This window comes from Eriocheir sinensis, chromosome 21, assembly GCF_024679095.1.
Source record: "Eriocheir sinensis breed Jianghai 21 chromosome 21, ASM2467909v1, whole genome shotgun sequence".
NCBI lineage: Eukaryota > Metazoa > Arthropoda > Malacostraca > Decapoda > Varunidae > Eriocheir > Eriocheir sinensis.
Window position 1 is genome coordinate 15,329,054 of NC_066529.1, and position 9,375 is coordinate 15,338,428.

General features: G+C 43.0%; 1 long non-coding RNA gene across 1 annotated transcript; it reads left to right on the forward strand.

Moving 5' to 3' along the window:
- Window positions 1–711: 711 nt before the first annotated feature.
- LOC127001836 (uncharacterized) lies at window positions 712–8,197 on the forward strand. The gene is made up of 3 exons (XR_007755477.1): window positions 712–829; window positions 7,599–7,693; window positions 8,112–8,197. It is a non-coding gene; the product is annotated as an uncharacterized LOC127001836 (long non-coding RNA).
- The last annotated feature ends 1,178 nt before the right edge of the window (window positions 8,198–9,375 follow it).

Here is a 9,375-nt window from a genome sequence, read left to right on the forward strand (position 1 = left end):
TTATTGTTGTTGCTGCCGTTGTTTTTTTCTTATTAATATGGTGGTGGATGTTTAATATTTCAATAATAAGAGTAACCGTTATGATCGTGATAGTGAGTGATGATGAGGAGGAGGAGGATAATGAAAATAATGATGATAATGATAATAACAATAAATAATGATATAGCACCAACTAATAAACGAAAAGGCAAGAGGAATTGTGTGTGTGTGTGTGTGTGTGTGTGTGTGTGTTGTGACAAGGGGACGGAGGAAGGGGGCGTGGTGTGGGTTTCCTCCGCCTCACCGCGCCTCACGTCGGCCACCAGGCACTTGACGCTTCAATGCCGCTCGTTTGTCTGACCTCTCAACGCGGCGGCGGCGGCGGCGGGGACGGGGTTAGGTATGCATGGCGAGAGAGAGAGAGAGAGAGAGAGAGAGAGAGAGAGACCAAAAAAGCGTTGCTCTGCCCAAAAGGCGTTGCTTAAATAAGGGCTGTTTGTCAATTAAAATCCTCGTTCGTAACTGTATATACGTATGTGATAAACATAATAAAGTGTTTAAGTGTTTAAGTGTTTAAGAGAGAGAGAGAGAGAGAGAGAGAGAGAGAGAGAGAGAGAGAGAGAGAGAGAGAGAGAGAGAGAGAGAGAGAGAGATATGAGGGGGGGAAGGGGTAGGAGACGTGTGTTCTTCGCCCACCCTCTCAAGCTTGGGTACGCCGTTCGGTCACGTACTGCGCAGTCTGTGTCGCCGCGGCCACACGGTGTTTACCTCGGCACTCTCTAGGCGCCTGTTGCCGGCCTTTTTCCGTCCCCTGTAAACCTACGTGCAAGGGTGGAGGAGAATGTTTGTGGTGTGTTTGTGTGATTGAAAGTGTGTTTGTGTGTGTTTGAAGGTGTGTTTTTGAGTGTTAGATGGTGTGTGTTTGTATATTTGAAGGTGTGTTTGTGTGTTTGAAGGTGTGTGTTTGTGTGATTAAAGGTGTGTGTTTGTATGTTTGAAGGTGTGTGTTTGTGTGTTTGTGTTTGATGGTGTGTGTTAGTTTGTGTGTTTGAAGGTGTGTGTTAATTTGTGTGTTTGAAGGTGTGTGTTTGTATGTTTGAAGGTGTGAGTTTGAGTGTTTGAAGGTGTGTGTTTGTGTGTTTGACAGTGTGTGTTAGTGTGTTCGAAGGTTTGTGTTTGTTTGTGTGAAGGTGTGTGTTTGTGTGTTTGAATTTGTGTTTGTGTGTTTGAAGGTGTGTGTTTGTGTGTTTGAAGGCGTGTGTTAGTATGTTCGAAGGAGTGTGTTTGTGTGTTTGAACGTGTGTGTTTGTGTGTTTGAAGGGCGGTGTTTGTGTGTTTGAAAGTGTGAGTTTGTGTGTTTGAAGGTGTGTGTTTGTATTTTTGAAGGTGTGTGTTAGTGTGTTTGAAGGTGTGTGTTTGTGTGTTTGACGGTGTGTGTTAGTGTGTATGAAGGTGTGTGTTTGTTTGCGTGTTTGAAGGTGTGTGTTAGTTTGTGTGTTTGTAGGAGTGTGTTTGTTTGTGTGTGTTTGTGTGTTTGTGTGTTTGTTTGTGTGTGTTTGTTTTTTTGTAGGTGTGTTTTGGTGTGTTTGAAGGTGTGTGTTTGAGTGTTAGATGGTGTGTGTTTGTGTGTTTGAAGGTGTGTGTTTGTGTGTTTGAAGGTGTGTGTTTGTGTGTTTGAAGGTTTGTGTTTGTGTGTTTGAAGGTGTGTTTTTGTGTTTGAAGGTGTGTTTGTGTGTTTTATATGGTGTGTTTTTGTGTTTTAGATGGTGTGTTTTTATGTGTTTATATGTGTGTTTGTGTGTTCGAAGGTGTGTGTTTGTGTGTTTGTAGGTGTGTGTGTGTGTGTTTGTTTGTGTGTGTTTGAGTGTTAGATGGTGTGTGTTTGTGTGTTTGAAGGTGTGTGTTTGTTTGTGTGTTTGAAGGTGTGTGTTTGTGTGTTTGAAGGTGTGTGTTTGTGTGTTTGAAGGTGTGTGTTTGAGTGTTAGACGGTGTGTGTTTGAAGGTGTGTGTTTGTTTGTGTGTTTGAAGGTGTGTGTTTGTGTGTTTGAAGGTTTGTGTTTGTTTATGTGTTTGAAGGTGTGTGTTTCAGTGTTAGATGGTGTGTGTTTGTGTGTATGAAGGTGTGTTTGTGTGTTTGAAGGTGTGTTTGTGTGTTTGAAGGTGTGTGTTTGTGTGTTTGAAGGTGTGTGTTTGCATGTTTGAAGGTGTGTTTTTGTGTGTTTGAAGGTGTGTTTTTGAGAGTTAGATGGTGTGTGTTTGAAGGTGTGTTTTTGTGAGTTTGAAGTTGTGTTTGTGTGTTTGAAGGTGTGTGTTTGTGTGTTTGACGGTGTGTGTTAGTGTGTTTGAAGGTGTGTGTTTGTTTGCGTGTTTGAAGGTGTGTGTTAGTTTGTGTGTTTGTTTGTGTGTTTGAAGGTGTGTGTTTGTGTGTTTGAAGGTGTGTGTTTGTGTGTTTGAAGGTGTGTATTTGTGTGTTTGAAGGTGTGTGTTTGTGTGTTTGATGGTGTGTGTTAGTTTGTGTGTTTGAAGGTGTGTGTTAGTTTGTGTGTTTGAAGGTGCATGTTTGTTTGTTTGAAGGTGTATGTTTGTGTGTTTGTTTGTGTGTTTGAAGGTGTGTGTTTGTTTGTTTGATGGTGTGTGTTTGAAGGCGAATGTTTATGGTGTTTTTTTTGTGGTGTGGAATGTTATTGGTGCAAAGGTGAAGGTGAATGTCTGTGGAGCTTAGCGGTGCGTTCAGGGTGGTAAAATAAATTAGTGGTAACAAGAAGAATAAGGGTGATACAGACAATTTTGATCTCTTATAGACATACTCAGCGCCATTCGAGAGACATTGTGCTATAGATTTCATTAACATACCTCCGCTCTCCCCCCTATGTTTGTTCTGCCGCATCATGATATACCCAAATAACTAATTATTCAATGTAAGCTGACAAGGTAATAGTAGGAATAGTTGTAGTAGTAGTAGTAGTAATAGTAGTAGTAGTGGTAGTGGTAGTGGTAGTAGTAGTAGTAGTAGTAGTAGTAGTTGTAGAAGTAGTAGTAGTAGTAGTAGTAGTAGTAGTAGTAGTAGTAGTAGTATGTTGTCAAGGAACGAGGAAAAGATAAATATATAGACTGATAGAAAGACAGATATATTGAGACAGACGCGCCGTCAAACCCCGTCAATATAACGTTGTCAGAAGGAGCAGAATAATGTCGCTGTAACACTTGGCAGGCAGCCCTTCGTTCCGTCCTCTTGACATTGGCATACGCGCAGCTCACCACCGTCTCATTAGTATTTTTCTTCTTATCAAGGGTGAGGCAGAAAGGGGAAATGCGTGGGTTATTCAGGAAGACCCAGGGAGGAAAGAAGAGGAAGAGTACTAGTTGAGGAGTTTGGTTGTGTTTGTTGTGTAGATTTGTTGTCTTCTGTTTGTTTGTTTTGTTGTGAGAGTAGTTTGTTGATGTTATTGTTGTTGTTGTTGTTGGTGGTGGTGGTGGGGGTGATGGTGTTTTACTTGTACTTGTTTTTCTTGTTCTTCTCCGACTTCTTCCTCTCCGCCATGCTCTTTTTTCTTATTCTCTGACTTCTTCTTCTTCTTCTTCTTCGTGTTCTTGTTCTTCTTCCTCTTCTTCTTCTTCTTCTTCTTCTACTTCTTCTTCTTCTTCTTCTTCTTCTTCTTCTTCTTCTTCATCATCATCATCAACATCATCATCATCACCTTCTTCTATACGAGTCCAATTATTCCTTTTATTTGGGTACCCCCCCCCCCCCCCACTCCTTCCCCGACCATTAAAGGCTGTGATGAACCCCGAGTCCCCGCCTTCTCGCTTCCTCAGTACTAATAGCCTACTAATGACTCCCCTTTCCCCCCTCCCCCTTCACCTGTAACGAGTCTTTGTCCCGGCGGCAGTGACATATGTAAGTGGACAAGGTTCGATACCCACGCTCAATGAACTGCTTGTTATCTCCACCGTGTGTCTCCTCCTCCCCATCATCATCACTCTGTCTTCTCTAACTTTTATTTTATTTTCCCTGTCTCCGCTTCCTTCTATTCTTCTATCTCTCCTCTTCGTTTTCCTCAATGTTTTCGTCTTTCTTATTTTTCTCCTTTCTCCTTTTGTCTGCTTCTCTTCGTTTCATTTCTTTCCCTTCTTGTCTTCTTTCTCACTTTCCTCCCCTTCATATATATCCTTATTCTCCTCTTTCTCCTTCTCACCCTTCTCATTTTCCTTATTCTCCTCTTTCTCCTTCCCACCCTTCTCATTTTCCTTATTCTCCTCTTTCTCCTTCTCACCCTTCTCATTTTCCTCCCCTTCATCTGTATCGTTATTCTCCTTTTTCTCCTTCTCACCCTTCTCATTTTCCTTATTTTCCTCTTTCTCCTTCTCACCCTTTTCATTTTCCTCCCCTTCATCTTCCTTATTCTCCTTTTTCTTCTTCTCACCCATCTCATTTTCCTCCCCTTCATCTATATTCTTATCCTCCTCCTCCTCCTCCTCTTGCTCCTTCTTGTTATTACTGTTCTTCCCCTTGTATTTTTATTCGTTTCTTCTCCCTTAAGGCAACAAATCATGTCTCTTCGCCGTCGTACCGCATTGCTCTAGTCACTTTGCTTCCTCTCGTCTGTCCCTCCTCGGCTTTCAACAGTTTATACATCGCCAGTCACCACCAGGCCCCATCATCGCTTCAGCAGTCCTCATCAACATGCTCCAACTGTTTCCATCTGGCCCCATCAGTTCCCTTTATATCCCTAACAGTTTACGTCAGCCCACATCAGCAGCATCCTCCACACCAGTCCAGTCCCTTGCAATGTAGTTCTCTTTATTCTCCATTCTGTATTACGGCTTGAACACAGTGAAATAGTGATAAAAGCGGCAATAACAACAAAATATAAAGAGCAACATAACAACAACAACAACAACAACAACAAGAGAGAATAAGACCGGTTACCTGAGGAGAGTAAGAGTGACGGTGCGTAGCTATAGAAAGGAGTCACAAACAATTACCACCTCATGCAATATTAACGGCGCAATTCAACGCGACTGCCACGCACGCCTCGCATTGCCTCGCCTCCTTCGCCCTTGACGTAACAGTAAGGCGGCCAAGAATATTCGTTGCCGGCCCGCACACCCACTTCGACCCCCGACATCTATACATCGTCTCCCCCAGGCCCCAGCGGTAGGCCTCCCAGTATACTTAAATCCATCTTTTTTAAATATTTCGGCGTCCAAGCACTTACATTTGACAAGGCTTTCGTAGTTGTGGGTTTTTCATGTGTGGTAGTTTTGTGTCCCTGGTGGTAGCTTGACGAACATTCCTCTAGCATACTAAAGTCCATATTCTCAAACATTCGAGCAAGTCTTTTACAGGAGTATATCCATTGGTGGTAGTCTGACGAAGCTTCTCCCGTTATACTCTAAGTCCATCTTCTTAATCATTTCGACGTCATTTGACCAGGCTTTCGTAGGAGTTGTGGGCATTTCCATGGGGGTAGTTGCCTTCGAAGTGGATGGATAGAGTGGTGACGAAAAGGTGAAGGAAAGAAAGGTAAAAGATGGGTATGAGATGAAGTAATCTTACCTGCATATGTCTTGCCCTGAACTTATTTATCTTTGTATAGTATAGTGAGAAAAGTGAGATATTACCGTTGAATTTGCTTATCGTTGTTGTACTTTAGCGTTAGGGAAAGTAATGGGAAATGAAGGGCAACTTACCTCACTTTCCCTCCCTCGAGAGAACCATTATAGAGAAGATGCGTATTTGAGGGTTCAAGTCTGCAGTCATAGTTTACACAATCTGTCAGCCACACACACACATGCAACCCGCCTGGCCGAGGTTATGGAAGCAGTTAAACAGATGCGAGGTGTAGTTATCTAAGCCTCCTTGCAGCTGCTCTCACACTTTCATATTCTCAAACATTTCGGCGCCCAAGCACAGATATTTGACAAGGTTTTCGTAGGAGTTGTGGGCATTTCCCTGGGTAGTTTTATGACCCTGGAGGTAGTTTGACCACCCCTCTGTACCATGAAAATTAAAAAGCACTCATTGGAACTCGACTGATCTCCTATTTGGACTTTGGAAATAGTTGATGTGAGTTGGAGGCGTGTGAGAATAGCGACCAGCCACAATGCACCCACGGAGATCCCTGTGCCCCTACCACCATCACCACCACCACCATCACGTGTGCATTTTATTTTGTTTTGTTTTTTAGGGGGGCAGGGAAGTTTACTGAAGCACTCCATGCCAAAAATATAGACGGCTGTGTTTTTCGTTCATGACTGTATTCCCTTTAATTTATGTCACTGAAAAAGAAAGTATTTGGCCAGAAACGACTAAAACTGAGGAACACTGCGTTGGATTTGGTTGGACTTAGTTAACATTTTTACTCTTGAAACTATACATATCTACATTACTGACCGAGAAACACACATGACAGTACATAGAAACATTAGTCGTCAAAGTAATGAATCGAAGTTGGTTTTAAAAGTGTACGGAGTTTTGTGCTGCTCAATATGTTTTACTTCTCTGTAATATAACTCGCTGAAAATATATGTTGACTTGACGTAATGTTTCTTTAGATTCTTGATACTTTAGGCTACAATATGGTAAATAACTAGTAATCATGAGTTCTGTATCGTTCCGTCTGTATTGTCTATTATACCGGACGTTGTAATGATCAATAGGAAAGATTCTAGTCAACATAAAGAAAGTAAATGCACGTTAATATTTTGTTGAATGGGTGAGTTGAAGGAAACAGACAACCACCGAACAGCATAACGTATAGATCAATGGCTGTTTCGCTCACCATTGATTTTATCATTTCTATGATCTCATTAAAGAAAATCGTCGCAAAACAGTAGAGAGTTAAAACCTATATAGATCGATAGGTATTCTGTTATTTTGTTTATTTTTTCCCCATAACATCACTGTCAAATATACCTTCGAGGGAGGCTAAGAATACACTGACCTCGCGATATTCGCGGAGCAAAGTCACGTGAAGGTTTAATCTGAGGGTAAATATTTAAAAGTCTTGGCGGCGGCGAGGCTTGCAAGGGCCATATTCTCAAACCTTTCGGCGGCCAAGCACATGCATACATTTGACAAGGCTTGCGTATAGCGTTGTAGGCCTTTCCGTGGGTAGTTTTCTGACCCTCTTGGTAGTTTGAAAGAGCTTTTGTACCATGAACCTAGAAAAACACTCATGAGAAAGCGATTAGTCTCCTTTTCGGCCTTTGGAGATTGTTAATTTGAGAAGCGGAAGGAAGCGTCGGGGAATACCTGCCTAGTGAGGGGCGCGGTGCTTGTGGGGCGCCGAGTGTAGCCGCCTCTGTTTGGTGTATAGGAAAGATATACGTTTACTCATACGATACTGAATATGACGAGTGGCAATGCTCCTCGTGCTGTCTGTACACCCAGAGAAAACGCACCTTATTACTGTTTTCTAATTTTCATCACCACTACATTATTTGGTCATATTTTTCAACAGATTTCTTCGCAACTGACTTTCTTTCTGACCTCTTATTCTCTCATTTACAGGAGCGGTGGATAGCGGGCTTTTTTTGCTTTTTTTTATATTTTGCCCTTGAGTTACATCCTCTGCTATAAAAAATAAAATACAAGGACTCTCCCTCCCTGGCAGGTGTCCGCAGCGGCAGTGATGGGCGACGGAGGTGACGGGGCCGTGCAGAGCCGGAGCCAAGGAATCCCTCCCGACATGAAGCCCGCGGCAGGAAGGTAATGTAGTGTATTGTGTAGAGGCTCGACATTCCTTACGCGGTATTTGTGGAGGTTCGCCATTCTGTACGCGGCATTTCAAGAGGTACTCACATAGAAAAAAAAGCTTCTCTGGAAAGTTGAACTAAGCCACAAAAATGAACTGTTTAAATAAAAATAATGTTTACCAATATTTTGACAGTAGTTTTGGTGTCTTGATATGCGTACAAATTGGAGCTGTGCGTGGTACAGAATGGCGAACACATAGTACCAAAAATCCCTTACACTCCACTGTATAGGCATTGTCAGTGGGCTCTTCAGGCAGGACAAATGCATACATTCATACATACACACATATATACATACATACATACATACATACATACATACATAACCGCTATCTGTGTCTTCGCCAATATATGTGTTTGTGTGTTTCTAGATCGCTTGAGTGGGTCTTAAGGAGCCGTGGGTGGCCAGCGGCGTCCCCAGCATGCCAGGTCCCACGGCAGGAGAGCTGGGTAGGGGGCTGGGGCTGGGCTGCCTGAGGCTGCTGGGAGAGAGTGAGTGGTGTGGCCCCCAAGAGCAGCAGGAGTTGGGTACCGAGTGTCATGTACTCAGGTTACTTTTTCGGCAAACTTTTCGCTCCTAAGAACACTTGTAATTCATATATTCTAGAGTTTGAGACATTTCCAGGAGGTGGTGGTTTGACCGTGGTAGTAGGTCAAGACAAGTTCACAATGAGCTAAAACGAAATACCCAAGGGAATGTGCTTAAAATCTTTTTCGTCCCTTAGAAATGATTGATACAAGAGAAGGAAACGTTTAACAATACCGACCTCAACCACTCAGTTAGGCAACACACACACACACACACACACACACAAACACACACACACACACACACACACAAACACACACACACACACACACACACACACACACACACACACACACACAAAAAAAAAAAATGTCTAAACGCATACATTTTATTTATCGATCAATGGGTTACTTGACGATGAGTATACAGTAGGAGAAGAAATCCACGGCACTGTTCACGGGTTGAATTTCCCCTTTTGGCTGACTCCACAAGTGTAGACAAAAAAAAGTATCGATCTGCTATACCCTAATATTTTGAGTCGGAAATACATCTCTTTTTAGGCCCTCCTTCTCTCCTCCCGCCAGTTTATCAGCCGCTACTCTCTCTTCCTCCGTATGTGACTTGCTGTGCGTATAGGGACCACCGAGGCACAAGTTTAGAAGGAGGCGGATATACATTTCTGTGAGGCTCTCCTTCCTTCTCTTCTCCTCCCGTCAGTTTATCTTCGGCTCCTCTCTCTTCCTCCTTCACCTTCCATTCTATTTCTAACGCATGTGTCTTGCTGTGCGTATAGGGACCACCGAGGCATAAGTTTAAAAGGTGGCGGATATACATTTCTGTGAGGTTTTCCTTCCTTCTCTTCTCCTCCCGTCAGTTTATCTTCGGCTCCTCTCTCTTCCTCCTTCACCTTCCATTCTATTTCTAACGCATGTGTCTTGCTGTGCGTATAGAGGCCACCGAGGCACAAGAGAGAGGTGGATAGTTCTGTGACGCCCTCGTTCTTTCTCTCCTTCCCACACCAGTTTATTCTCCGCTCCTCTCTCCTCCTCTTTCACCTTCTATTCGAACGACCTAACCCATGTGACGTGCTTTAACTTAAGAGACCA